Source organism: Ctenocephalides felis, unplaced genomic scaffold, assembly GCF_003426905.1.
Source record: "Ctenocephalides felis isolate EL2017-DRISC unplaced genomic scaffold, ASM342690v1 CF-g0.4_SCAFFOLD_01492, whole genome shotgun sequence".
In the NCBI taxonomy this organism is placed as follows: Eukaryota; Metazoa; Arthropoda; class Insecta; order Siphonaptera; family Pulicidae; genus Ctenocephalides; species Ctenocephalides felis.
Window position 1 is genome coordinate 46387671 of NW_020537646.1, and position 25537 is coordinate 46413207.

The window sequence follows — 25537 nt, forward strand, 5'->3', positions numbered from 1 at the left end:
CTCACCTTGTGCCTCCAGAGCGATTTCACCGAGTATGCGGTCTCTTAAACACTCGGCTATTTGAGTTATTGATGATAATAGTTATTTTCATTCTCATATTGTATTAATATTGAATTTAAATAAAAAATATGTATCATACACATCTCTCTTATTCATCATCTGCCTCTACTACCCCTCTTTCCCGTGGTTCTTCTGTACCATCGTCACTCTCATCTTTATGTATCTCTCTTACAGTCAAGTGCGAAACTTGAGTTTTTTGTTTTTCAGAAATATACTAAGTGTCAAGGTCGAAATGCGACACCTGAATTTAATATTTTGAACTATTTTTGATAACTATGAAAAACTATACATTCGATTTTTTGTGCCTCTTCTGGAATCGAACCGAGACACGCTGAGCAACCGTAGTCGTCACTTAACGATCTCGGCCAATTGGTTTTACAAAACCGTAGTCTTTTGTAAAAATATAAAGTGTTATTTTCAAACTGAAAGATATAAGTTTCCTAAAAAGGTTGTATGCCAAATGTGCGAATGGCCTAGGTCTTAAAGATACGGTTTAGGCCAGAATAACAATTCGAGATTCCCCAGTTCGAACCTCATTTATATAAAAAAAATTGAATTCAATAATTTTTCTAACTGTGTAAATAAATAAGATATATTGATAAATAATTAAATTTATTGAGTGTCAGTATTACAAAAATCGACATAATATATATGCATATATATATAAATATAAATGTATGAGTATGTGTATATGTATATGTATATGTATATGTATATGTATATATATATATATATATAATATGTATGTATATATATATATATATATATATAAGATTTTTGCTGGCCTCAAAGATTCGGTCAAGGTCGTTTATATGAATCTCTTTGACCTTGACCACATATAAATGACCTTGACCGAATCTTTGATGCCAGCAAAAAACTTTCGAAAAATTCCTATACAAAAATCGCGAAATTTACAAAAGTCGATTTTCTCGTCTCCTGAGCGAAAAACGGACGAAATTTTCCCCCCTGTAACCCCCCGCTTGAAATTCGCAAGGACCCACAGAATCGAATGAGCCCACTTTCAACCCCCAGGGTGAACATTTAATACTTTCATATCATCCCCCTGTGACCTTGATTCCAATCATGATGGTCGATCGTCGAAGAATGTCCTTCCAGTATTTGTCGTCGGACAATCTTGGTCGCCGTGGCCGAATCGGTTAGAGCGTTCAACTAGACTCCAACCCGAAGGAAGCTGGTTCGAATCCGACAATCCAAAAATATATAACATTTTCAAATTCATCGACTGGAAGAATCAAAGATTTCAAAGATGGATTTATCCAAAAACGGATAGCATTTTTGAAATCAGAGCCCTAAAATCTTTTGAAATCATTCAAAACATTTCTAAAATTACGAAAACAAATTCATTTTTTTTTTTTGACAAAATTCCGATGTAGCAACCAAAGATTTCGTTGTTTTGCAATGTGTGCCATTGAAGCCCTGAAGCTCATCAATCAGGATAATTTCGTCCATTTCATCAAAAAGACTTTGTTCAATTAGTTGTCGATTATATTTTCCTTCTACTATAGGGGAGACCCAGGTTGTAAAGTTCTTTTTAAGGCATTCTTATAAGTCATAGCACCTGTAATAAGAATAAAATTTATTCTGAGAATTACATCATAAATAGTATTATATGTTACTTAATACTAGGCTAGTAACATTAAATATGTATAAGTACAGCCGAATAATAAATCATTTATATTAATCTAATAATTTGATATCATTTTTCTATATTGAGTCCATAAATAGTAGTTTAAACAAAAGCGTGAATAGCAGTCTATGGTTTTAATATATTTTATAATTTATAAATCTAAATTTTATATATTTTTTTACTAATATGCCTGAAAAAACATTTTAAAGTTATTTGGCAAAATATAAAAAAAAACATCCAAAATCAATTATAGCTAATTATTAAACTCAATTTTAGTAAATTTTATCTAGGTTTTACTAATGTAAATAAATTTAAGAACACGTATTTAAAATTCTCTAGTTTATACTAAAATAAACAAATAAAAGTGTCCCGAATAAAATTTTCAAAATATTTGACAAAATGTGAAAAAAATTCCTACAACTAAATATTGAAAATTAGAAAAATATTAAGGTCAGCGTTTCGACTAGAACAAAATTTCCAAGTTATTTGATAAGACCTCACATATTGATACTTATTCGCATTTCAACCACAAATTATTCAAATGTTGATATCCAAGTGTGTAAAACAATTTATATTAAATTCTAGTAAATTTTACAAAGTTTATACTAAAATAAACAAATGAATGTGTCCGGTACAAAATTTCTAAGTTATTTGCAAACTGTAAAAATTATAAATGTAAATGTCGCATATTGCTAATTACTAAAAATTAATCAAAATATGCAAAAGCATTTTAAATTTAGTAAAATGTATTTAATAAAAACATGAATGAAACAGCTGTTAGCTTGCTAAAATCATTGTTCTTCTTTTGACTGACTCGAGTTACTGTAGAAGTATCAAATTCTAACAAAATATAGATAATTTAATTTTGTGCAAACTTCCTAAATATTTCATTAACATTGGACAAACAAATGATTTGTATTTTATCACTTATGATTCAAAAGAAAAAACATTACTTACAAAGAGCATATATATTTTTTGACCCATTTGTGATGTAGATATTGAATTATTAATAACAACTGTACTTATATTAACTATTATTGTTATAAAAAATAATACACTAATATTTGTTTTCAAAGAAAACATTCAAAAACTTAATTTCCTTGTATAAATAGCACACTTTTTGTTTGAGCAATGAAAAAAGTATTTTCCTCTTTTGAAATATTTCTTATTTTGAATAGTTTTAAAAAAGTAAGAAAAAATTAACTAAACCTGAGCTATTCACTTAATTATTAGACATTTCTTTAATTCATTAACATTTTTAAAACACATTTGAAAATAAACCTGTCACAACAGACATTTTTAACCTCAAAACAACTGTCAACAAAATTTTGACGTTTGAGTTTGACATTTCTACAATATAATTCAGTTTCGACGTTTAAAGTAACAAATTCATGTATTAAAAATTGTTTTGGACTTAAATCGATATAATTGATTATAATATATATCATAATGTGTTGAAAATGTATTTAACAAATATTTGTTTAGAATTTATGCCCAACAGTTTTGTCAAAATATTCATGATTCACAAACATTAACTACTTTGCCTTAAAATTAAAATATAAAACATTATTTAGTACTTACCTGATCACAAAACAGTACACTTTAACTTTAAATCTATTTACATTTGCGACATGGATAATTATTATTATGATAGAGTAACTTGTTCAACCAAGTCCCAGCACAGACACAGACTGTTGATTTATTTAAAATATTTACAACAGAAATTAAACATAGAGCACAGAACATATATTTATATAGACTGGTAACATAGTTTTTAGTATACACATACAGCAGTTAAGTTTAGTTTTCTTTCCATTTCTATTATCTGGATTGTTTTTATCAACTACATATATATAAAATTAATTAATAAAATAACATTTGCTAATTTTAATAAGCACATAAATTTATTTCATTAAAAGTACACAAATGAAATAAAAATATTAATTACTAATTAAATAAAATATACAAAATATTTCTAACATCCCTCTCTTGCATACAAAAATGTATATGATAGAAAAATTATTTAAATTCGCAATAATAACATCAAATTCATATTCTTCAACAATAGTTCATATTATTAATAATATAATGTTAAAACTAAGAAATTATTTGGACTAATTATATTCAATTATTTCATTTATACATATAATATGCATATAATCATGATTAATCATGTGCACCTCTCCTTGACCACACCATTGAGATCCATATAAATGACCTCAAACATATTATTGAGGGCAGCACAAAATTTCCAAAGAAGACTCAAAACGCAAAAATTTGTCAGAAGATTCCCAAAAAATGCAAAAAAAAATTTTGGGAAAAAAAAATCTGGAAAACAAAGTTTTAGCCGTTTTATTTATATGAAATATTCAAAGAAATCCACGGATTTTTTGACTAAGTTTTTGTGGTATTATTTTCAAATAAAATATTCAAAATTATCTATCCACGCATTATCCACGGATTTTTGGATATCTTTGAATATTTTATTTTATTAAATATGCCAAAACATCCACATTTTTCACCCACTTCAATCTTGTTGAAAAATCAAAGGCTATAATTTTTTACTCACTTCAATCTTCTTAAAAAAATCAAAGACATGGTTTTTCACTCAATTCAAACCTGTCAAAACATCTACATTTTTCAATCAGTTCAATATTGTTGAAAAATCAGACCATAAGTATGGTTTTCTTTCAGATAGAAAGAGAAAGAATTGATTCAATCTGAGATCGTCTAAGACAAAGATAAGGTCTAAGCAGTGGCGTCGGAACCAAATTTTTGATGGGTGAGCTCGTTTTTTTTTTACTTTTAGATAGACAGCCGGGTCTCGTTTTTTTTCTTTTAGAGATATTAGCCAATAATTTTTTGAAATTCATGGGGGGCTAAGCCCCCCCATCAAAATTCATGGGTGGGCCAAGCCCATGCAGCCCACGCGGTTCCGACGCCACTGGGTCTAAGACTTGAACCAGTCTTCCAAATTCGACGAATACGATCACTTTTCACTGCAACATGCAACAAACAAAACTGACAGCCCCCTGTTTATCTGTTCTAGATTATCCAAACTGAAACATACGACTTCGGCTTTAATATTAATATTAAATGTGAAAAAATATTTTATATGTCCATCAGATGAATTTAATTTGTATGTTTGAATTTTAGCTTTTATATACTGATCACGGAAAAAGATGTGAGGATGAAGTCACACACAAAGTACTGTAAATAGATTCACATGTTAATATTACAGGACTTAATTTCGTAATAGCCTATATTTATATTGTAAAAATGCTAGATGAATTATTTAAACATGAAATTGCTTTCTTTATTGTATAATAATTGGCTACGGCTAAAAATCATTGCACACAAACTAGTATCATGATTTTTAATATCATGATATTGAATTACTCTGCAAAAAGGGATCATTTTTCTGAGACTATGTTTAAACTAGTTGGTATTGGCATTTTGCCTTGAGACAAGTTACATGAACTTCCCGAAATGTATAAATGATCGATTTAATTAATAAAAAATAAATTAACTTATAAGTGATTAAAAGTATTCTGAGTGGATTTATTACCCATAACGAACACGTTAACTCGGAGTATTTTCTAAAAGCAAATTTTCAAAAATAAACCATTTTTATAATTGAACCAGTTTCCGTAGGACTTTAATGATTTAGTATGTTCATTGAGACCAAGTACTCTATTGTTATACCAAGCAAATCGTCTAATTTTAATTTTAACAAACGTCAAAAAACTACTCATTTTCTCAAACTTTGATGAATTTTTAAAATCAAACTACTTGTCTCAAGGCCGTAATATTTCAGTAAGTTCTATAAGGCCAGGATATATATCACCAAAAAAAGTTCCATAAAAATCGGTTTAAATTTCTTTTTCAACAGTTAATTTCCAACAGAAAACAGTTCGGTAGATTTTCCCCTAAAACTAATCAGTATCATTCTCAACTAATATCTTTCGAAAAGTTTTTGATTTCTTAAAATCGATTCGATAGTATGAGCTTAAATGTGGACGAAAGGTTTACCACTTTTTTCCAAATTACAAAGCTTGGCAGATCGTCGCACAAAACTGACGAACGATAGTCCTCATTGAGATACATCAAATGACTTTTAAATTTCTGAAATCGGTTCAGGCGTTTTTGAGAAAACGTCGATCAAAAGTCTAATTTTGACAAATGCCAAAAAAAACGATACTAATTTTTGCAAACTTTGACGAATTTTTAAAATTAAACGACTTGTCGTAGCTAGGACCGTAATATTTTAGTATGATCTATAAGACTATGGTATCTACCGTGAAAAAAATAATAATAAAAATCGTCGAAAAAAAAATTTTTAACACGTTATTACAAGAAAACGGCCCGGCCGATTTCTACCAAAAACTAATCAGCACGATTCCCAACCAATATCTTTGGAACAGTTTGTGAATTTTCAAAATCGATTCAGAATTGCGGGCTAAAACGTGGACGAAAATTTTTTCACTTTTCTGCTATTTATAAGGAAACGGCTTGACCGATCGTCGCCCAAAAGTGACAAACAATAATCCTCATCGAGATACATCGAATGGTTTTTAAATTTTTGAAATCGGTCCAGCCGTTTTTGAGAAAACGTCGATTTACGGCAAAAAATCTGTTCACACACACACACACATACTTTTTCCAAATAAGGTCTCATTCGGTTCAGAATGGCTTGAAACGTCGAGAAAACCTAAAATTAGCAAATCGGATTTTTTTATGAAAACATAAACTTCTCCTTCGGCAAGTTAATTAATTATTGTTTGTTAATATAGTACTTTTATTTGAAATTAATTTGGAAGATATAACAATATGCATTTAGTTCTAAGAGTGGATTTTTTTTAAATCGAAATAACGAAATTTTGAATTAAAAAGTTTATTTAAAGAGTCAAAATTAACTCTTAATTGCTTAAGCAACAATGATATTCATTAGAGCTTTTGTTACATTTTATTATAATTGTTTTTAATTATATACATTTCCTTAGATATATTATTATTTGTGTTTGAGTTATATTTTATTATTGCATAAAATGTATATGCAAGTGCACATGCAAATGCAATTTTAGTATTAGAGTTTAAAGAAATTTTGGTAACGAAAAAATTTGAATATTTTTATGGATTATAATTTATTAACAAGTATGATTACATTATCAACATTAATACAATGACATTGTTAAGTTATTTTATATATTATTTTCTTCGTATTATATTATATCATGTTGCGAAACAAAATCAGGGATTTGGTCTTAATTAATTACATTATAAAGAAAGATAAATTTATATATAAATAAAATATGACATTCGTTACAAATATAAAATCTAGAAGTAAGGTGAAAGAAAGGAATTGTATGAGATGTTTCATGAAATAATATTTTAATTGCACTTCAATTTACTTATTAACATAAGTATACTGACATGCCATTTCTGTCCAAATTATATTTAATCACTTAAAATACATGTAGTCAGCAATTTTTTAATATTAGATAAAAATAAGTTTCATGTGAATGTGATTGTATTATGGATTTTATAAATTAATATTTATCTATAGTATATGAATCATTTTCAAAAATATTTTTTAATTGCAATTTACATATTTACAAATTACATAGAACTGTTCATAATGATATTAAACAATATATACAGGCCCGAAATTCCACTAGTATGCAGGGAATAATCGACTTTATTTACATCTACATTATTGAGAATAAATACTTTTGACTCTCAGCAATAATCATCTTTGAAAATAAATTTAATCCAATATAAATTTATTGCAACTATACAATTGTTCAGCAAAATTGTTAATATTTTAATCATATTGGGTTTTTTATAATATAATATTGGAATTCTAATATACTTATGTGAGAAAAACAATAAATTATTTATAGAAGAAAAACTTAATATTGAATGTATAATACTTTTTATACTTGAAATAAAAAAATATAAAATGTCAAAGAATGAAGAGAATGTAGGGGCAAAAATATAGAAGTATAAATATTGTCACTTTTAAGAATAGAAAATATAAAATTTAGGCTCGTTCTATCTTAATTTAGTGTAACTAAATATTTATACTTTCCAACTTTTTAATATATAATTTTTTAAAATTGATAAAATCTTGGGAGTTATTATTTTCAACTATAGTGTTAAGTGTGTCTAATATGTACAACATTTATTAAAAATTGGAATGGTCAATCATTCAAAAATCATTTATGTAATATTTATGAACCCGAATGGATTTATAATTTTTTTTAAAATAAAAAAATTAAAACAAATTAATGACAACAGATTAAAATAAATAATTTAAAAGAGTGTGTCATATAAATAAAATTGAATTTTTTTTTACATTTTATGTTTAGAGAAATAATTTTGTATATACATTTCTCCAAACCTTCTTATCTTATTAAATGCCGAGGTCATTATTTTGTCTATATGCGCACCACCTTTCAACCATTAGTACCTAAAATAAGAGTAATATAATGATAATCCAAATATAAAAGAAAAAATCAAAACACATACCTGTAATAATTAGGTTTAAAAGGCCCAGCCTTATTTAGACCCATGTATTTGGCTTGCTCATCGGTCAGCTCTGTTAGATGAGCATCAAATGTCGGTAAATGCAAACTAGCCACATATTCATCTACAACATGTAATATAGTTTATATTTATTTTTTCAGTTCAAATAAATTAAAGTAATTAAACTAAAAACTAATTCTACATGTGACATTTTTCACACTTTTATTTATTTAAATTTATGTTATTATTTATCAATATTACTAGATGTTAATAATTTAACAGTTGTAATAATTATTGAAATTAAAAAAAAAAAAAATTATTAAAGCAAGTTGCTTGAACATCTCGTTACGTGTAAATAATAATAATTTATAATAATGAGCCCATGCAAAGACATAACTATACAACTACACGAACCTAAAAGCGCCTCCCGTAAATCCAAATTTTAATAAATGCTTTTAATCATACCACTTTTCGTTCGGTTATAATATACGAGAATGTTTATTATGACATCATACAAAGTTTTAAGAAAGCCATCAAAAAATTGTTTTACAACAGTAAGTTACGAAGAACAGATCATTACAAAAAACTAACTATCACGATATAACATCAGTTGGGACCCTTACCTTTCAACCTAAAATAAATTAAATATAATATATAATAAATTAAATATGATATGAAATGTAATTTAAAATAACTAATACTATTTAAGGAAACAAAAAAAAAAATCAGTTTTTTTAAATAAATCTTTTTTGTTTAATCAGAATTACTGACTTGTAATGAAAACAAGTAATTCGATGATATTATATCATATTTTTAACTTCCCGTAGGGTAAGTTATTGTAATGGGCCGAAAATCGAAATTGAAATTTTTTACATTTCTCGACGTTTTGAAGGTTTCTGAACGTTTTGGCATACCTCAGAAAAAATGGATGTGTGTGTGTGTGTGTGTATGTATGTATGGATACAAATTTCCAGTCATGTTTTCGGGCGCACTGATCAACCGATTTGAATGGTTCAAAAAACATTCGATTCCTATTGATAGGGAAAAGAGCTGATTAGTTTTTGGCGAAGGCAGGTCCAGCCGTTTCGGAGATACGGAGCAAAGAGTGCAGAAAATAGAAATCGACTTTTTGAGAGAACGGAGTATCCGATTTGAATGATCTAAAATACATTCAATTAGTAATGATTGGGAGAAGCGTCTATTAGTTTTTGGCAAAGGCAGGCCCAGCCATTTCGAAGATACGGAGCTAAATATGTAAGAAATGGCAGTTTTTGAGAGAACTAAGCGTCCGATTTAAATGATTCAAAGAACTTTCTGCTTGTCTTCACAAAATAATTGATTTTGGAAAAAAAAAATTGTATGATTTTTTTTTTTTTTTTTTTAGTTTTTTTTTTGTATATCGAAAATAATTCAGATTTTATTTTTATTCTGACTAAAGTTCTAATATAACTTAAACAAATAATTTTAAATTTGCAATTCAGTTTATATACTTCTTATAAATATTAGACAATGTTACAATATTTATAATAATCTATTTGAAAACATTCAGTATTCCTCGAACATTTCGTTACGGTACGGGAAGTTCCAGCAATTTGCCTTAAGGCACGATGCCACCCACCCCACTAGTTCATTCTATGTTTTTTCACTTCTAAGCATTTTAATTTCACTTCTAAGAATTTTAAAATTCAATATTTTTTTCATTAATAACTTAATAATTAGAACTTATATCAGCCAGTCAAAAATTTCATTTTTAAAATTTTTGCTAAATTGGTAATATTAAAAATGGAAGTTTGCAATCATAATACGGGAGGCCATTTTAAGCCCCCTATAGAATTTTGCAATTGGCAGTTTTCTCATTTATAAAGTATTGTTTCATATAAGCTTACACATTGCATAATTAGTTTCAAATATTTGATGGGTAGTTGTAATTTTATTTTAATGTAATTGCTAAGTTCCAATTTAAATCTATACACATTTTGAAATCTCGAGATAAACTAGGACAACAAATTAAAATCCGGGACATATATTGCATTTAAACAAATTCAACACATAAGGAGAAAATCTGAGACTGTCCCGGCCAGACTGGGACGTATGGTCGATTACCTTACTTAAATGTAATCTATGAATGATAGTGGGTTTAAAACCGTCCAAAAAACCGCAAATGTTTTTATTTAATATAATTGTAAATCTAATAATGATTAAATAAATATGAATGTAAAGTGAACAAACCCATTTTTTTCGGTAGAAGATATACATCAGACTTATAGCGTCCACTAGGAGCATTGAACAATTCTATCAAGGCCAATGCTTGAGTTGCTGATGTTATAGAAACAACAAATGAAGGAACACTGGAACATGATAGGTTCACCAATCTTCCTTCTGCAAGTAACACAATTCGTTTTCCATCAGGCCAGATAACATGATCTACTTGAGATCGAACTTTCTCCCATGTCAGATCAGGCGTTCTTAGGCTATTCTGTTGAATAGATGATATAAAATTAGTAAAATCAGAGTACAATAGCTCAATAAACGTGATGAAACTAATGCAAAAGATAACTAATTTGATATTAATTGTCTATGGAAAAAAATTTAGACTTATACGAACTTATTGAATTTGTCTTAAACAAATTTCCTTTGAATAAAATGAGTGCAATATTTTAATAAAGATAACTTAGCATGTGGTAAATATATAAATATATTTTCGCTAAAAGCAAGTAATCGCAAATATAATTGTTTTTGAAAAAAATGCATGCAAAATGCAGAATCTGGAGGTAGTACAGAAAGCTGCTCAGAGAATGAAGATATCTTGCAAAAAAAGGATAGTGTTGGATAGCACTTATTTAACTATTACAAAAACAAATCATATAATTGATGTAATGTATATTACTTCTTAAAAAAAATTTAATAAATATAACAATATTTATTATAAAATCATGATACGTAGCATGTTTTTTTGAATTCTTGGGACATAAACCTCTTTTTGTACTAGTTCTTTGTCCCATATAACACGGATTTGCATAACACACTACTTTTTTGGGACGTAACTACCATATTAATAATATACAAATATATAATAATAATAATAATGGGTAGTACTGCCATAAGGCAGGTCTGTGAACTAAGTTAAACTCGATTCAGGGAAGTAGTAGTGAGATATATATATATATATATATATATATATATATATATACATACGTGATACTTAAGAAACAGTAACTTAATCAAGAAATTACTTGAAAATATACATTAAAAAACACTTACAACATCAATTTCTGTATTAGAGTGTCCCATGTTACAGACGACACAGCCATTTTTCATTTTATCCATATGCTCCCTTGTCACAACATTTTTATTGCCAGTTGCTGTTACAACTATATCAACATTTCTTATAACCTCATTTAATTTCACCACTCTGAAGCCATCCATGCTATAAGACATTAATTGGCAAATTAAATATATAATGCATTTCAACTTTTTGTGAAATTTACTTTATTTTTTTTTTTTTATAATAAATAGCATAATGCAAAAACTTTAATAACATCTGCAAATAAATACTTACAAACGAATTCTAAAAAAATCAAATCAATCAAATCTAAGTTTAAGTCAAGTAAATTGTAAGATAAGATTTGTTGAGCATCCTAAATTTCTAGTGTTTTGTAAAATGGCACATGCAACACATCTCAAAAACAAAAAAATCATGTACTGTGTTGCATTTCTTAACAGTTTATGCTTATTTCTATCAAAACCATTCAGATTCAATTGTATATACTATTACTTAATATTAATTGAAATTTTTAATTTATTTGAATCATTTATTGTTAAGTATATAAAAACCCATTTAGATTTTTGTTCAAAATGAGTAATTCATTGATTAAAGTTAATTATATTATATAAATTCAATAACTAAATAAAAATGAACAAAGATCTCTGTTCTGATCAAAAGTCAACTGTTACATTTGATTTATTAGATTTTGGTGTTAAAATGTAAATACTTACCTAGCTTGTAAGGCACAAATAGGATCTATCTCTGTTATATAAACTATGCAACCAAGACCTTTCAGGGCTTGGCAGCAGCCTTTACCAACCTCTCCATAACCACATAATACAACTTGTTTACCACCAAACATAACATCCGTTGAACGCTTCAAGCTAAAATTAGCAAATAAATAAAAAATATATATTTAAATAAAATACAAATTACATGCTATTAATTAAAATAATTTTAACTGAATATGAAAAAGCAATATATAAAAAAGCTGAATAATCTGAACCAAATTGAATAAAACTTTGATTTTATTGTATCAGTTTTTCCAATAAAATTATTTTACAATAAGTACCTGTCAATAATTGACTCACGACAGCTATACAGATTATCAAACTTCGTCTTTGTAACTGAGTCATTCACATTCATGGCTGGTACAGTTAGTTTACCACCTTTAGATAACTGATATAGTCTATGTACTCCTGTAACACTTTCTTCAACAATTCCTGAAAATAAATTGTTATCTTACTTTCTCATTTTCAACAAAAATATTTTCTGCGTTAGTATCTATTCGGGACCTCCAACGTACCTTTGATCATTTTAAACATGGTTGGATACTTTTTTAGCATCAAATGCGTGGCATCACCGCCGTCATCTAGAATCATATTTGGTTGCCAATTTTCTGCGTTTACACATTTGTCGATGCACCACCAGAAGTCTTCTTCTGATTCACCACGCCATGCAAATATTGCAAATCCTGCTTCAGCCAATGCCGCTGCGACTTCATTCTAAAAATTCAAGGAACGACACATGAAATACCAGAAACTTATTAGTCAATTATTTTTATTTCTAAAATTTGGCATGATGTTATGTTTTTTAAATGTTCAAAAAGATATGTACTATTAGAATTTTTTTAATATGGATATTTGTTTACAAATAATCAATATATTAGTTTATTATATCTTTTTTTTTAAAGGACTGACACTGATCAATATCAGATCCGCTTGACTAAAGCGTGCTTTGGACTAATGAAATAATTTCCTCTCACATATATAACACATTCATTAAAAGTGTATGGAAAACTTCCTTGCCAAAGTATTCCTTGTGATATCAATTTAATGACGTTTTTAACTTCCAGTGGTGAATTATAGTAAACGCAAAAAAATCAAAAATCAAAATATTTGCATATCTTTACGTTTTGAAGGTTTCTGAACATTTTGGCATACCTCAGAAAAAATATATATGTGTGTGTATATGCATATGTGGATACAATTTTTCGACCACGATTTGGGGCGCACGGATCAACCGATTTGCTGATTCAAACTACATTCGATTCATATTGCTGAAGCGCTGGTTATTTTTTGGCGAAAAAAGCCCACCCGTTTCGAAGATACGGGGCAACAAATGCCAAAAACGGTAATTCAGTTTTTGAAAGAACGGAGTGTTTGAATTTTTGGAAAAACAGGTTCAGCGGTTTTGGAGATACAGAAGAAAAAATAAAAAAGAAATGCAAAAATGATCATTAGACATATATTAATCAAATTATCAGATATTTTATAGTAATTTTAAAATGAGTACTAATTTTTTTACAGTTTTCTTAGATTCTGTACCAAGATTTTTAATTTTTACAGTTCACTTATAAGGTTCACACAAATTTCAAAATTTTCAGAAAAGAATTTTTCTCAAAATTTTCAAAAATACGCATACAAAGTTTTCTACTTTGAATATAAATTGTAAACTTACAATTTCATTTAATTATATATATATTTCATATGCGTAATTCTAATCGTGAGGAAATATCCTCAGATTGATTCATTGTAAACATTCTCAATGCTTTATGCGATAAGATCGTCGCTACATAATATGAGCGATATATAGTATTGATAATTATCTATTTGAAAATATTTATAACAATTGTCATTAATCACTGAATAGTATTTATTGATTACTGATTTTTTTCCCTCGAATATTTAATTCTGGTACGGGAAGTACTAACAATTTGCCTTAAGGCAGGATGCCATGCACCACTAGTTCTGAATGTAATGTTGAGTATTTATATTATTAATTTATACGTATTGTTGTATTTATTTGTCATATTTATTATTTGTTGTACTAAATAAAGTTTAAAAAGAAATAATGCGCAATGCTTACTTGTGTGGAATAAATATTGCAGGCGGCCCAACGAACTTGTGCACCAAGTACTGCAAGTGTTTCAATAAGTACCGCCGTTTGCGCATTAATATGGGTGCAGCCTACAATTTAGCATTCTTCAAAGGCTTATCATCGCCAGCTCTTCTTCGCAAAGCCATGATTCCAGGCATTTCTGACATAAATAAAAAACATATATTGTAAAACAAGGTATTTTAAATATCAGGGAATGTCATACATTGGCATCATTATAAACATGAATCGCTTCCTACGTTAGTGTTCAGTCTTAATTAAATAAAAGGTGCGAATTTATAAATGTCTGATTTTTGAAAATAAAAATCAGTTTTTTTTAATTATCATTAGTTTTTAATCTTCTTATAACGTTAACACAATGATTTACAAATCTGAACAGTTTGAGAAATTATTGAGAATTAGTAGTAGAAATAGTATTTTATATATAAATTATATAATAATTACAAAACGAATAAAACATTTTTTTACCATAGTTGCACTACAGTTTCTGCAATCATTTATCGCATACGTTAATTTGAAGTCGATTCGAAGATAAAAGACATTATCAAGAAATCTAATCATATTAATGACTAATTAAAATGCGATGAGCAGATTATCAGTAAAAGCTAATTCACCATTTAAAAGAGCGCTAAATTCAAACACCTATATTCCTTAATTGTACCAAAAATAAAGATTCAAAAAATGTAAATACCTTGTTCGGCAATTTCGATTTCTCGACGGCCAAATGCATGTTGATCAATGTTGCGCACGCAGAAGTCTGCATGGCCGCTTGAACTTTTCTTTTTTGTATTTTCTCTTGGTGAAAAATCATCATCTTCAGAGCTGCTAGCTACATGCAAAATATGTTATACAATTTCCAACAAAAAAAATAATTTGATTTAGAGCTCAATTTCAGACATAGCCCACGTGTTCATATTAGGATGGCAAAAAGTATAATTGATTTACGCAATATTTTCTTGGTCGTTGCCCATTTGAATGCAGAAAGCAATAAATCATCAAAAGTAACAATAAAATTCCCAATACAAGGCAGGAAAAATACCTTGCATATCAAAAATATATGGAAAGACGCCAGTGCCAATACTGGTTTTCAAATCTTCTCCCGGAAATGTCTAAGGTAAGATTTAAAAGCTGATAAACACATGATATAGATTAGGTTATGCAAACCGGTAAATTACCACAAGCAAGGATTGGTTTAAATTATCAAATTCAACTGTTCAAGACCACTTCAAAAACCTGATTCAATCTCGAAGTTTAATATATATGGATTCCCATATTGATATAAATATATTTCGTAAGAGTTGTATCGTTTACTTCTCAAACGTCAGGAAAATCATCCATTTGTGAGGAGCGTCATCACTGTGGACGAAAAATGGGTTATGTATAACAACGACAAAACAATTATTCATTATACGAAAACTTTTGACATAAAGAACTAAGCCATGTATAAACAAAATAACCATTTTTATGAAGTATTTAGGTATAGTATATTTATAAAAAAAGTCAATGTTTGGGACTTCGACAGAATTCAAGAAATCAGTAAAACATGATAGGAAAAAAATTCATGGGTGTGTCTCTGAAATTATTTTCCAAAAAAGAAAATAATGTTTGTCAGAAATAATAAAACAAACGTTGAGATTAATAAATATTGGAATTAAAACCACGAAACAATATGTATGAAAATTCTGAAAATATAATTTTTAGTAATATTTGTTATAAATAATTAATTTATACTTAAAATCATGAAGAGTTATTTACCCGAACTATAAGAATCAGTTGAGGACGCCGACAGAGACCTACTTCTGTACCTCGAAGTTTTCTTGAGTGCTCCTGAAGTTTTATTGTCCTGTAATTTAATACCTCACGTTACAATACTAAAATAAAATATTCAAGAAACAACATACTACATAATAATTTCATCCTTGTACAGTTTTTATACGGCGCATTTGAACATGTTAAAAACCATTGAAGGAGCGAGTACATGAAACACATATTTTGTTACAAATTACAAAACAATTTGTTACAAAAAATTAACATGTTTTCCCATTTTTAAATCAAGGGTTGATTGAAAACGATTGCAACCCAATGACGCCGGAGAGAAAAGTTCTGTGAGGATGTCAAAAAACCGCTCAGTATTTACTGGAACAGCCTTTAATCTTCTATCTTTTAAAGTATAGCCCAGTAATGCCTTCTATTGACAACGACGCCCATACAGGAATCTTGGGGTTTTCGTGCTTCAATTTAAGATTAGTGTCACTCCAATACGTGCAATTTAGTCTGTTTACGACTACGTATTCAGTGGTGGAAGTGCGCATACCTTATCAATTGATACAGTATAGTATAATTTGTGGAGGAATGTGGTGATATTAAATTTTAGGTTTTATTTTCACACAGTTGATAAACTGTCTTTACAGCAAATTCGATGTAATAAGAATTACGAAGAATTACATTCTACAAGATTATTTGAATATATGTTACGATTGCCAATTAATTAATATCTCGATATTAATTATGCATTTGAAATGTTAATTAAATGAAAGAAACAGTGTTCAGTTACTTACTGATCATAATATAATGATATGTTATAATTAATAAACATGAAAAGAAATTAGGTGTTCAACTATTTATATTGAAGAGAAAGAGTTCACCAAAACCTAGTCGATGCGATTTCCACTTGATATTTCCACTTTTCACGTTATATGTATAAGACTATAAGACATAACAAACTTTCAAATTCTCAAGTTCCATTATTTCAAACATCTTTAATTAAAATTTCAAACATTTTTATAATTCAACCACTTTTCGTAGGCTTTAATATTTAAAAATATTTAGTTCAGAAACATAAAATTAGCGAATGGCGAAAATCAACCTCTTGTGCGAATAAATAGTAATAATAATAATAATGAAAATAATTAAAGATTGTTCATACGGTGTTCATTGGGTATTTTTCTAAAAATATTATCAAAGACATGTAATTATCAATCTTTTTTTGTATTTTTCCAGTAATTAATTAATTACTTATTAGTTAATCAGTGTGTAAAGCCATCTTATGTCTGCTCTGCAGATGATGCTAAATATGAATATTATTTTTTTAAACGCAGTTAAAAATAATCATTTAATTTTTAACACAAAAATAATATTAAATATTGTTTTTATATAAAATAATAATTTATTATACTTTAAATTAGGCATGGTCGACTCAATAAACTATAATTAAGCGCAACTTCAAAATTACTTATCCAATTTAAAGAATGAGTTAATAATAATTCTTAAAAGAATCATATACCAATATAATCACCTATATGAATTGTATTTATAATAAATAATTAAGCCACACATTTATTATTAATGTAAGGATATATTGGAAAACTTCAAGAAAACACTTATTTTGCACCGGTTTTAAATATGGTATTTGCATTCGATTTTCCATCAAAAGGTACTCACTTTAATAAACATTTTAAAATAAAAATAGACAACTGGGTTTCGGATGTAGAAAGACACAAAAAATATTGTATAGTATCACAAAAAAGTAGTTCGCAAACTTCTTCTGAAAGAATAGAACGTATGTACAATATTATATACCCATTCGGCTAAATCAAACAATACCTGGGAGATCGCATCAATAAAATGGGTCTGTAGAAATCTGCTTACTTATCAGTAATAAATTCACAAGCGAGATAACTGAACAAAGTGTGATATCAAAATAATTAAGATAATGATACAAGTGCTGTTGACATTAGAAATTGATATTAGATAAGCATTTTACGTTATATTAATAGTATTGCTACTGAATGTTAAAAATGTAATTAACATCCACACAGACGATAGCCGAATTTAACTGAAACATCTACAGAAAATATTTTAGCCAAGGGCAAAGTTATAAAATATAAATAATGGATCTGCAACCACAAGATTCTATTCTCGTTTTGAACAGCTTGATATCGAGAAGTAGTGATATCACTTTGCATTTGAAAATATAGATCCAAATATGATTTCAACTGAAATTAACTAATATATATATATATATATATATATATATATATATATTAGGGTCGTCCTTAATGTGGACATTTTCAAATTTCCTTGCTCCCAAGGGCTCAAATGGTTCCAAATTGATAAAAAACAATTCTCTGAAAGTTTTAGCTCTTAATGTTATCTTTTAGATAAAGCGCAATTCAATAAAAGTTTTGTATGGAAATAGCATAAAAAAAAATTTCAAAAATGTTGCAGAGTGTCGAATTTTCAATGAAAAAATGACACAAATTTTCACTTTTAATTCATTTGTCGCTAAGTTACACCTAAACATTTTTTTTTTATTTTTCAAATTTTTTTTCAGGCTATTTTCATACAAAGTTTGATTGAATTGCGCATTATCTAAAAGTTAATATTAAGAGCTAAAACTTTTAGATAATTGTTTTTTATCAATTTGGAACCATTTGAGCTCTTGGGAGCAAGGAAATTCGAAAATGTCCATATTAAGGACCACCCTAATATATATATATATATATATATATATATGTATATATGTGTATATATATATATGTATATATATATATATATATATATATTATATCACATCTCTATTACAAATATCCTCATCACAAAAATAATGGCCAACCAATAGGTTTCCTTCTAATAACATTAGGGAATTTTAGACACACGTGATACATTAAAAAAATGCAAGCAAATGGTAAAACATTCAGAAAAATATAGTATTGCTTAATATAACACACTAATATTAGTATTAGTGGTAAGAAGTATAACTGATACAAAATTTTCGTTCACGCTAAACAAACCATAAAACTTTCAACATTTTTTCGTTCATTTTGATATCAATACAACATTATACTAAGGACATTAGTTGCTTCAATCTAAAATCTAAAATTAATTTCGGCGCTTATCCAACTTATAAAATTATCTTATTTGTATTGCGATCAATATTACAATAAAAAAGCGACACTTTTCAATACCTCCAACTTTACAATAAAACTGTAGGTATCATTCTACAAGGTAACGTATACAATAGCATGGAATGCTATAATATTTAAAACTTTTAAAAATATGTTCATATTTCTCTATAATAGATAATGAGTTGTTACGTCACATAAAATGCCATAAAATAATCATAAAAGACACATCACAAAATTAAACATAATGCATTATTATTACACGTGCAAATATTATATAAATATAACAAAAATAGAAAATTAAATAGTACATTTTAGCATTATTTCCAGAAGCGAATGATAATTGAAATGTTTTATATAGATTATTAAATCGACATACAAAATGCTTTCAAAACAAGAAAATGAAAAAAAAATTGACTGTTCGATAAAGGTAATATATACGTAATAGCCGGTTAATTTAATCCTAAAATCAGGGTGAAAGTTACTATAATTCATAATGGGATTTAACATGGCAAAATTATTTAAAACACAATTATAAAAAAAATCTCAAAAGCCCTCATCGATCCGATGCGAGCTAAAAAGAATGCACATGGTCAAAGGTAAAAAACGATCCTTTTGCGATTTTTAACTAAATGGTCAGTTTTGAGACGATATTGTAGAGCATAAAATTATCTGCAAAAAATGCATCAATACTTTTTTTGCTCAGGGCCACCGTTTTAAAGATATATCTGGCTCTGAGGAGGATCTGAAAAAAAGAAGAAGAAGGAGATAATCAAGAAAAACGATACGGAAAAGATGTAGAAACATTTGAAAATTATGACTATAATTATCGCTTTTATTTTTACCAACCCATATTCACAAATATTATTTTGCAAGTGATCCGAAACAAACAAAATCACAACAGACCCGTGAAATAATCTGCTTTTAAAAACACTTAAAAAACCCAGATAAGCACACTACCTCAAGGTGGCGTTTAAACGTACTTTTCAAATTTAAAACGGTGGCTCTGAGCAAAAAAAGTATTGATGCATTTTTTGTAGATAATTTTATGCTTCACAATATTGTCTCAAGTAATTTTGCGACAAAACTAACTATTTAGCTAAAAATCGCAAAAGGGTATTTTTTTTACCTCGACCATGTGCCATTTTTTATAATTGTATTTTAAACAATTTTGCAAAGTTACAACCCATAAGAATTATTGTAACCTTGAATGCGTAAATTGACCGGGCTATAATATAAAACAGCAATAAGAAAAAAAGGATTCTGGTTCGTATTATTAACGATCAAAACGATCCTGATAATACTATAACAATAAACTAAAAATGGTTCAGACATTTATTATCTTTATTATTATTATTTATAATCGAATAAATATCAACCTGGCAAAAAATAGCATACTTCTTAATAATGGTAATAGACAATCATATGTGATTTAATATATGGTTCAAATCAATAGATTTAAACCATATAATAAATCGCATAACAAGATTAAACTAATAAAAATATATACATCAGTAATAAAAGCAAAGCGAGTAATTAACACAAAGATTTCAAGAAATATATAAATATAAGGTAATGTGTAGAACGGTATGGAAATAAAAGCAATTTCGTGCAAAGACATGGCCAAAAATATAATCCAGTCAAGATATAAAATTGATTTTTTCAAGAATTATATCATAGAAATTTGAATAATTACAGTTTTAGTGCGATTGGCAAATTAACACTCCCACACACAAATTTATAAACACATAAGCATATATATACATACGGATATACACACATATGGATATAGAGATTTAATATATATATATATATATATATATATATATATATATATATATTAACTATTAGTGTATATATAGTAAGTTTAATATATGCTAACGATAAGTGAATAATTTGCACCACAAAAAACGAGCAGAGAACACCGACACAAATAGCCAAACGGTGCGACATTAAAGCTTACCAATGGAATGGATCTCTGGCCAATGACAGTGCTGACAGTGTTCAAAGCCTAAAACACGAAACGTATTAGCGAAATAAACATCGCAAAACAAACTAAAAAACCAAATAATTTTTGTTAATTTCTGCCAAATTTCTTTCTTGCATAACTTACAATAAGCTATGTTTTCGGAAAAACGGCTAAAACCAATTTGGATGGTTCAAAAAGCATTCGATTCGTATTTTTATGCCCCGAGTCCATCCTATTGATAAATGTAGTTAATCGCAATTGGGTATGTAAACTATCACGTTTCATTGTACTCGAAATTTTAATAAAATCGAGATTTTTTAACGTACTCAGTTACAAATAGTACAAAATTTAAAAAAGAAAGAACATAGTACTTTGGGATCGTTCAAGTATTACGTAAGCAGATTTATTACAATTACTTACCCCCCCCATCCCCCTTGTCAGCAAAAGTAAGCAAAGCTCTTACCCCCTACCCCCATGCTTACGTAAACATTTTGCAATTAATTTAAAAAATAAATATACTATCTATGACTAATCATCATCCAGACTCCCCTGCCCCCCAGGTCAACCCAAAATAAGCAAATCAACAACCTCCCCGCCCCCCGATAGTGCTTACGTAATACTTGAACGGCCCCTTTGGGGTTAAACATTACTATTACATAATCTCCCATCAACAATATTTTTTACTGTAATTGATTTAATCTTTTCAATACTTTACATTTGTTCGCTAACTTTTCGGAAAATAAAACATCATCGTAAAATGTTTTCTTTCTGTTCCGCAAAAGTATCTATAACATAAGAGGGCGTCTATTAATCACGTTAGCGAGTTTTTATGAATTTCCCAAGAAAATTAAAGCCAGTTAAAGACTGCAAAATTCTGAAAATTGTAATATGTCCAATACGATGATAAAATATATTCACAGACGCTCATATATATTCGTAAAAGCTCGTCATCATGTTATTTTACCTTCCTCTGACGAGTTTTCGAAAACTCAGTGGTGATGCACCATTTTTGTTGCTGCATTATTTGCATCTAGTTTTAAATTCCCAAAATTATGCCTTTAGTCTTAATTTTTCTAGACTAAGTTTCAAACGTTTTAATACATTTAAAAAATCAATTGCTTTAGATTTGGATCAATGTCTTTAGATTGAGAATTTCTTTAGAAGCTTCATCGATAAATTGTGGGATATTAAAATGAAAAACCAATAAGATAATAAAATTGTAGATTTCAACCTTTTTTTTAAGTGAAACAGCTTCATTTTTATCACCTGCTTTGTAATATTATAGAATCATTTTTGTAAGTGCTTCTTGGATTTCGAAAAAACTATCTTTTAAATAAAAAACGGTCATAATATTATGTTCTACTCATCTAGTAGGATTTAATGTTTTATTGTTTATTAAAGTTGATGAATCACTTTTGTTATCTACATATATATAAAAATAAGTCGGGTTTTCCTTCCTGACAATATAACTCCATAACGCACAAACCGATTTCGCCAATTTTGCATTCGTTGGAAAGGTCTCGGGCTCCATAAGGTTTATAGCTTTATAGTGGTGCATGGCATAATAATGTACACGCACTGAATTTCACCATTCAATCAAAAATTTCTGGCGATTTGGTGACATACCAATGATTCCGACTGGTCTTCCGATTGACTTTAAACGATTGCAATTACCTCATCTTTCTCACGAAACCATCTGGTGGCGAAACGGAGTTCGTCGGGTTTGCTAGTTAGATATAAATCTTAATAAAATATTCGATCTTTTGTTTAAAAAAAAACAAAAGTTAAAAATAACAAGTGAAAATCTGAAAAATCACCACAAAAACAAAACTCTGTGCATGTGCTTGAAATAGAAGATATTTGAATATATCTATGTTTTAAATATGAAGAAATACATCATAAAAATAAGACCCGAGAACTAGGAACTTAAGGGGGTCTTCCTATGTGATGAGTTGAAAAAATCGATTTTTTTTTCTTTTCATATTTCGGTAGATTACACCTTTAAAAATAACATATTAAAATTTCAAATCGATATCTCAAATAGTTTTTGAAAATTTAAAAAGTATACATATAGTATATAGTACAACGATCATTTTATCTTTAAACGCGTTTTTCTCAAAACTGTGTTTTTCAAACTTTCCTCCATTGTATCTCAGAAACGGCTGGACCGAATTACTTGAAATTTACAGGGCACACTCAATCTGTTTAAACGCATAGAATGAAAATTTTCAAACCTTCGATTTTTTTATAGCAAAAAACAAATAAAAAGCGCCTAATTTGCAACTTTTATTTCAAATGTCTATCAAAAATCCATTTTTTTTGTATTCATTTGATTATAGGTCATTCCGTGCTTTTAAGCCTACAAATTAAAACGCTGTTTATTTTTTTTTGGTCAGATAAGCCGATCAGCCGGAATCGTGGAGACAGTGGGAGCTCTTTTTTCGAGGCGGGTTGTTCAGAGCGCTGTAACTCTAGTTTGACTAAATATTTTTAGCTGAAATTTTATATTTATACTGTCCAAATATGTGTTAATAAATGATAAAAAACTTGAATCTCTAAATATTTACTGGTCGTAGAAAAAAAATCCTAAAATATCCCTAAAAAACAGGCCGTCACATAGGAAGACCCCCTTAATGTGATTTCATGAAGAATATGAAATATATCCTGCACTAGTATACAAACCGATTCACATCAAGATATGAATTTTCGTTATCGTTAAAATATATCATTTGGTAATCAAACTTTTGTGAAGTGTTGCCGAACACATTGCTTTAACAAAAGAAATTATGAGCAACAAAATAATAAATGCAATGAAATTTATTTACCTAATGTTTTACGTCTTCTCGATGTATTATCTTCTCGTGCGAGAGATGGAGATGGAAAATTTTCAAAATATCAGATCATTGAAATATTGTTCAACACATACAGATGCTCGAATGTGAAAGTGATTTTTTATGCTATTCAAAATATTTCGTACAATAAATGTTAATAAAGTACAAACAAAAGATGTCTAAATTCAAAAGTCTACAGTCAAAAAATCATTTTGGTTTTAGTTGCATTCGATCAAATCTATTTTAAAATTTCAAATCGTGTACAGATAGAAACTAAAACTAGGATATCATAACAGTACCACTTAATATAAAAAAGATTCCGAGTAACAATTATTCTGAAGCCTACATACATTCATAAAAAATCTCTATTTGCTTGTTATCATCTATCAAAACTACAGTTGATGTATTGATTATACTAATTCAATGTTATTTCTTCGGGACTAGTATACTCGCAATTATGCAAAAATATTCATGTAAACAATTAAAGAGTCAAAGCACTCATAAGTGAATAAATTATGTGAATTTCTGAAACATACTATTTAGGTATTATACTATTTGAGCAATATATAAGCGATACATAAGCTATTGCCTAGGGCTTAAGCGGTTTTGGGAGGCAGAGCAAGTGGTCGACAAGATAGTTCTGCAACTATCTTATATCAATATTTAATACTGTAACTTAAATATTGACTAAGTTATAAGTAGCATTTTGCCTTGAGGCAAGTTGCATAAGCTTTCCGATACGTGCACATTATAAACTTAAACAAGAAGAATTGAGTTTTAAATATTTAGGCAAAATGTTCAACTGTTATTTCAAAAATAAAATTTTCGCTTTCACTAAAAAATAAGCAATTTTACTACACGATTATATAGATCTAAGATTTGTACGCTAACAATTTATAAAAGCAATCATTATTACCAATTTTTACTACTAATTACGAAGCACAAAAATAGAAAAAATTACAAACTTGTTCATAAACACTAATAGTACCAAGTAATGATAAAAAATGTTTTTCGTGCATTTTTTGATAATCAACATTTTATTTAAATTGGCCTAGAGCTATTTTTTTCCAAAAACTTTCATCTACTAGTATGAGTCAATTTGGCTCACTTCAGTAAAAAATAGGTATATAACCACATCCGTAAATCTAATGTTAATTAACATTTCAGTTTTTGATTAACATACGAATAAAGTAATCAAAACATTTCATTTCAAGCATTTAATGCTTATTATAAAGTAGAAAATGTGTGTTCTGCAACCACAAGATACTGAGTTCAAATCTCATTTTTACTAATTCATAAAAAACAACTAATGCTCATTCAGATCATTCGTGAAAACCAAGTTGTCTATCACGAACGCGCAGCATAACTATGTTAATTAAAAACATTTAAAGTAAGAGAAAAAGCCAATAACGTGCTGAGCATAAGTTATTTTTA

General features: G+C 28.1%; 1 protein-coding gene and 1 pseudogene across 1 annotated transcript in view; one reads left to right on the top strand and one right to left on the bottom strand.

The window, feature by feature from the left end:
* LOC113371478 (protein ECT2-like) overlaps window positions 1-25537 on the top strand; it is a 365352-nt gene that overhangs the window by 278901 nt on the left and 60914 nt on the right. The gene's annotated exons all lie outside the window — the stretch shown is intronic.
* LOC113371481 overlaps window positions 8105-25537 on the bottom strand; it is a 31733-nt pseudogene continuing 14300 nt past the window's right edge.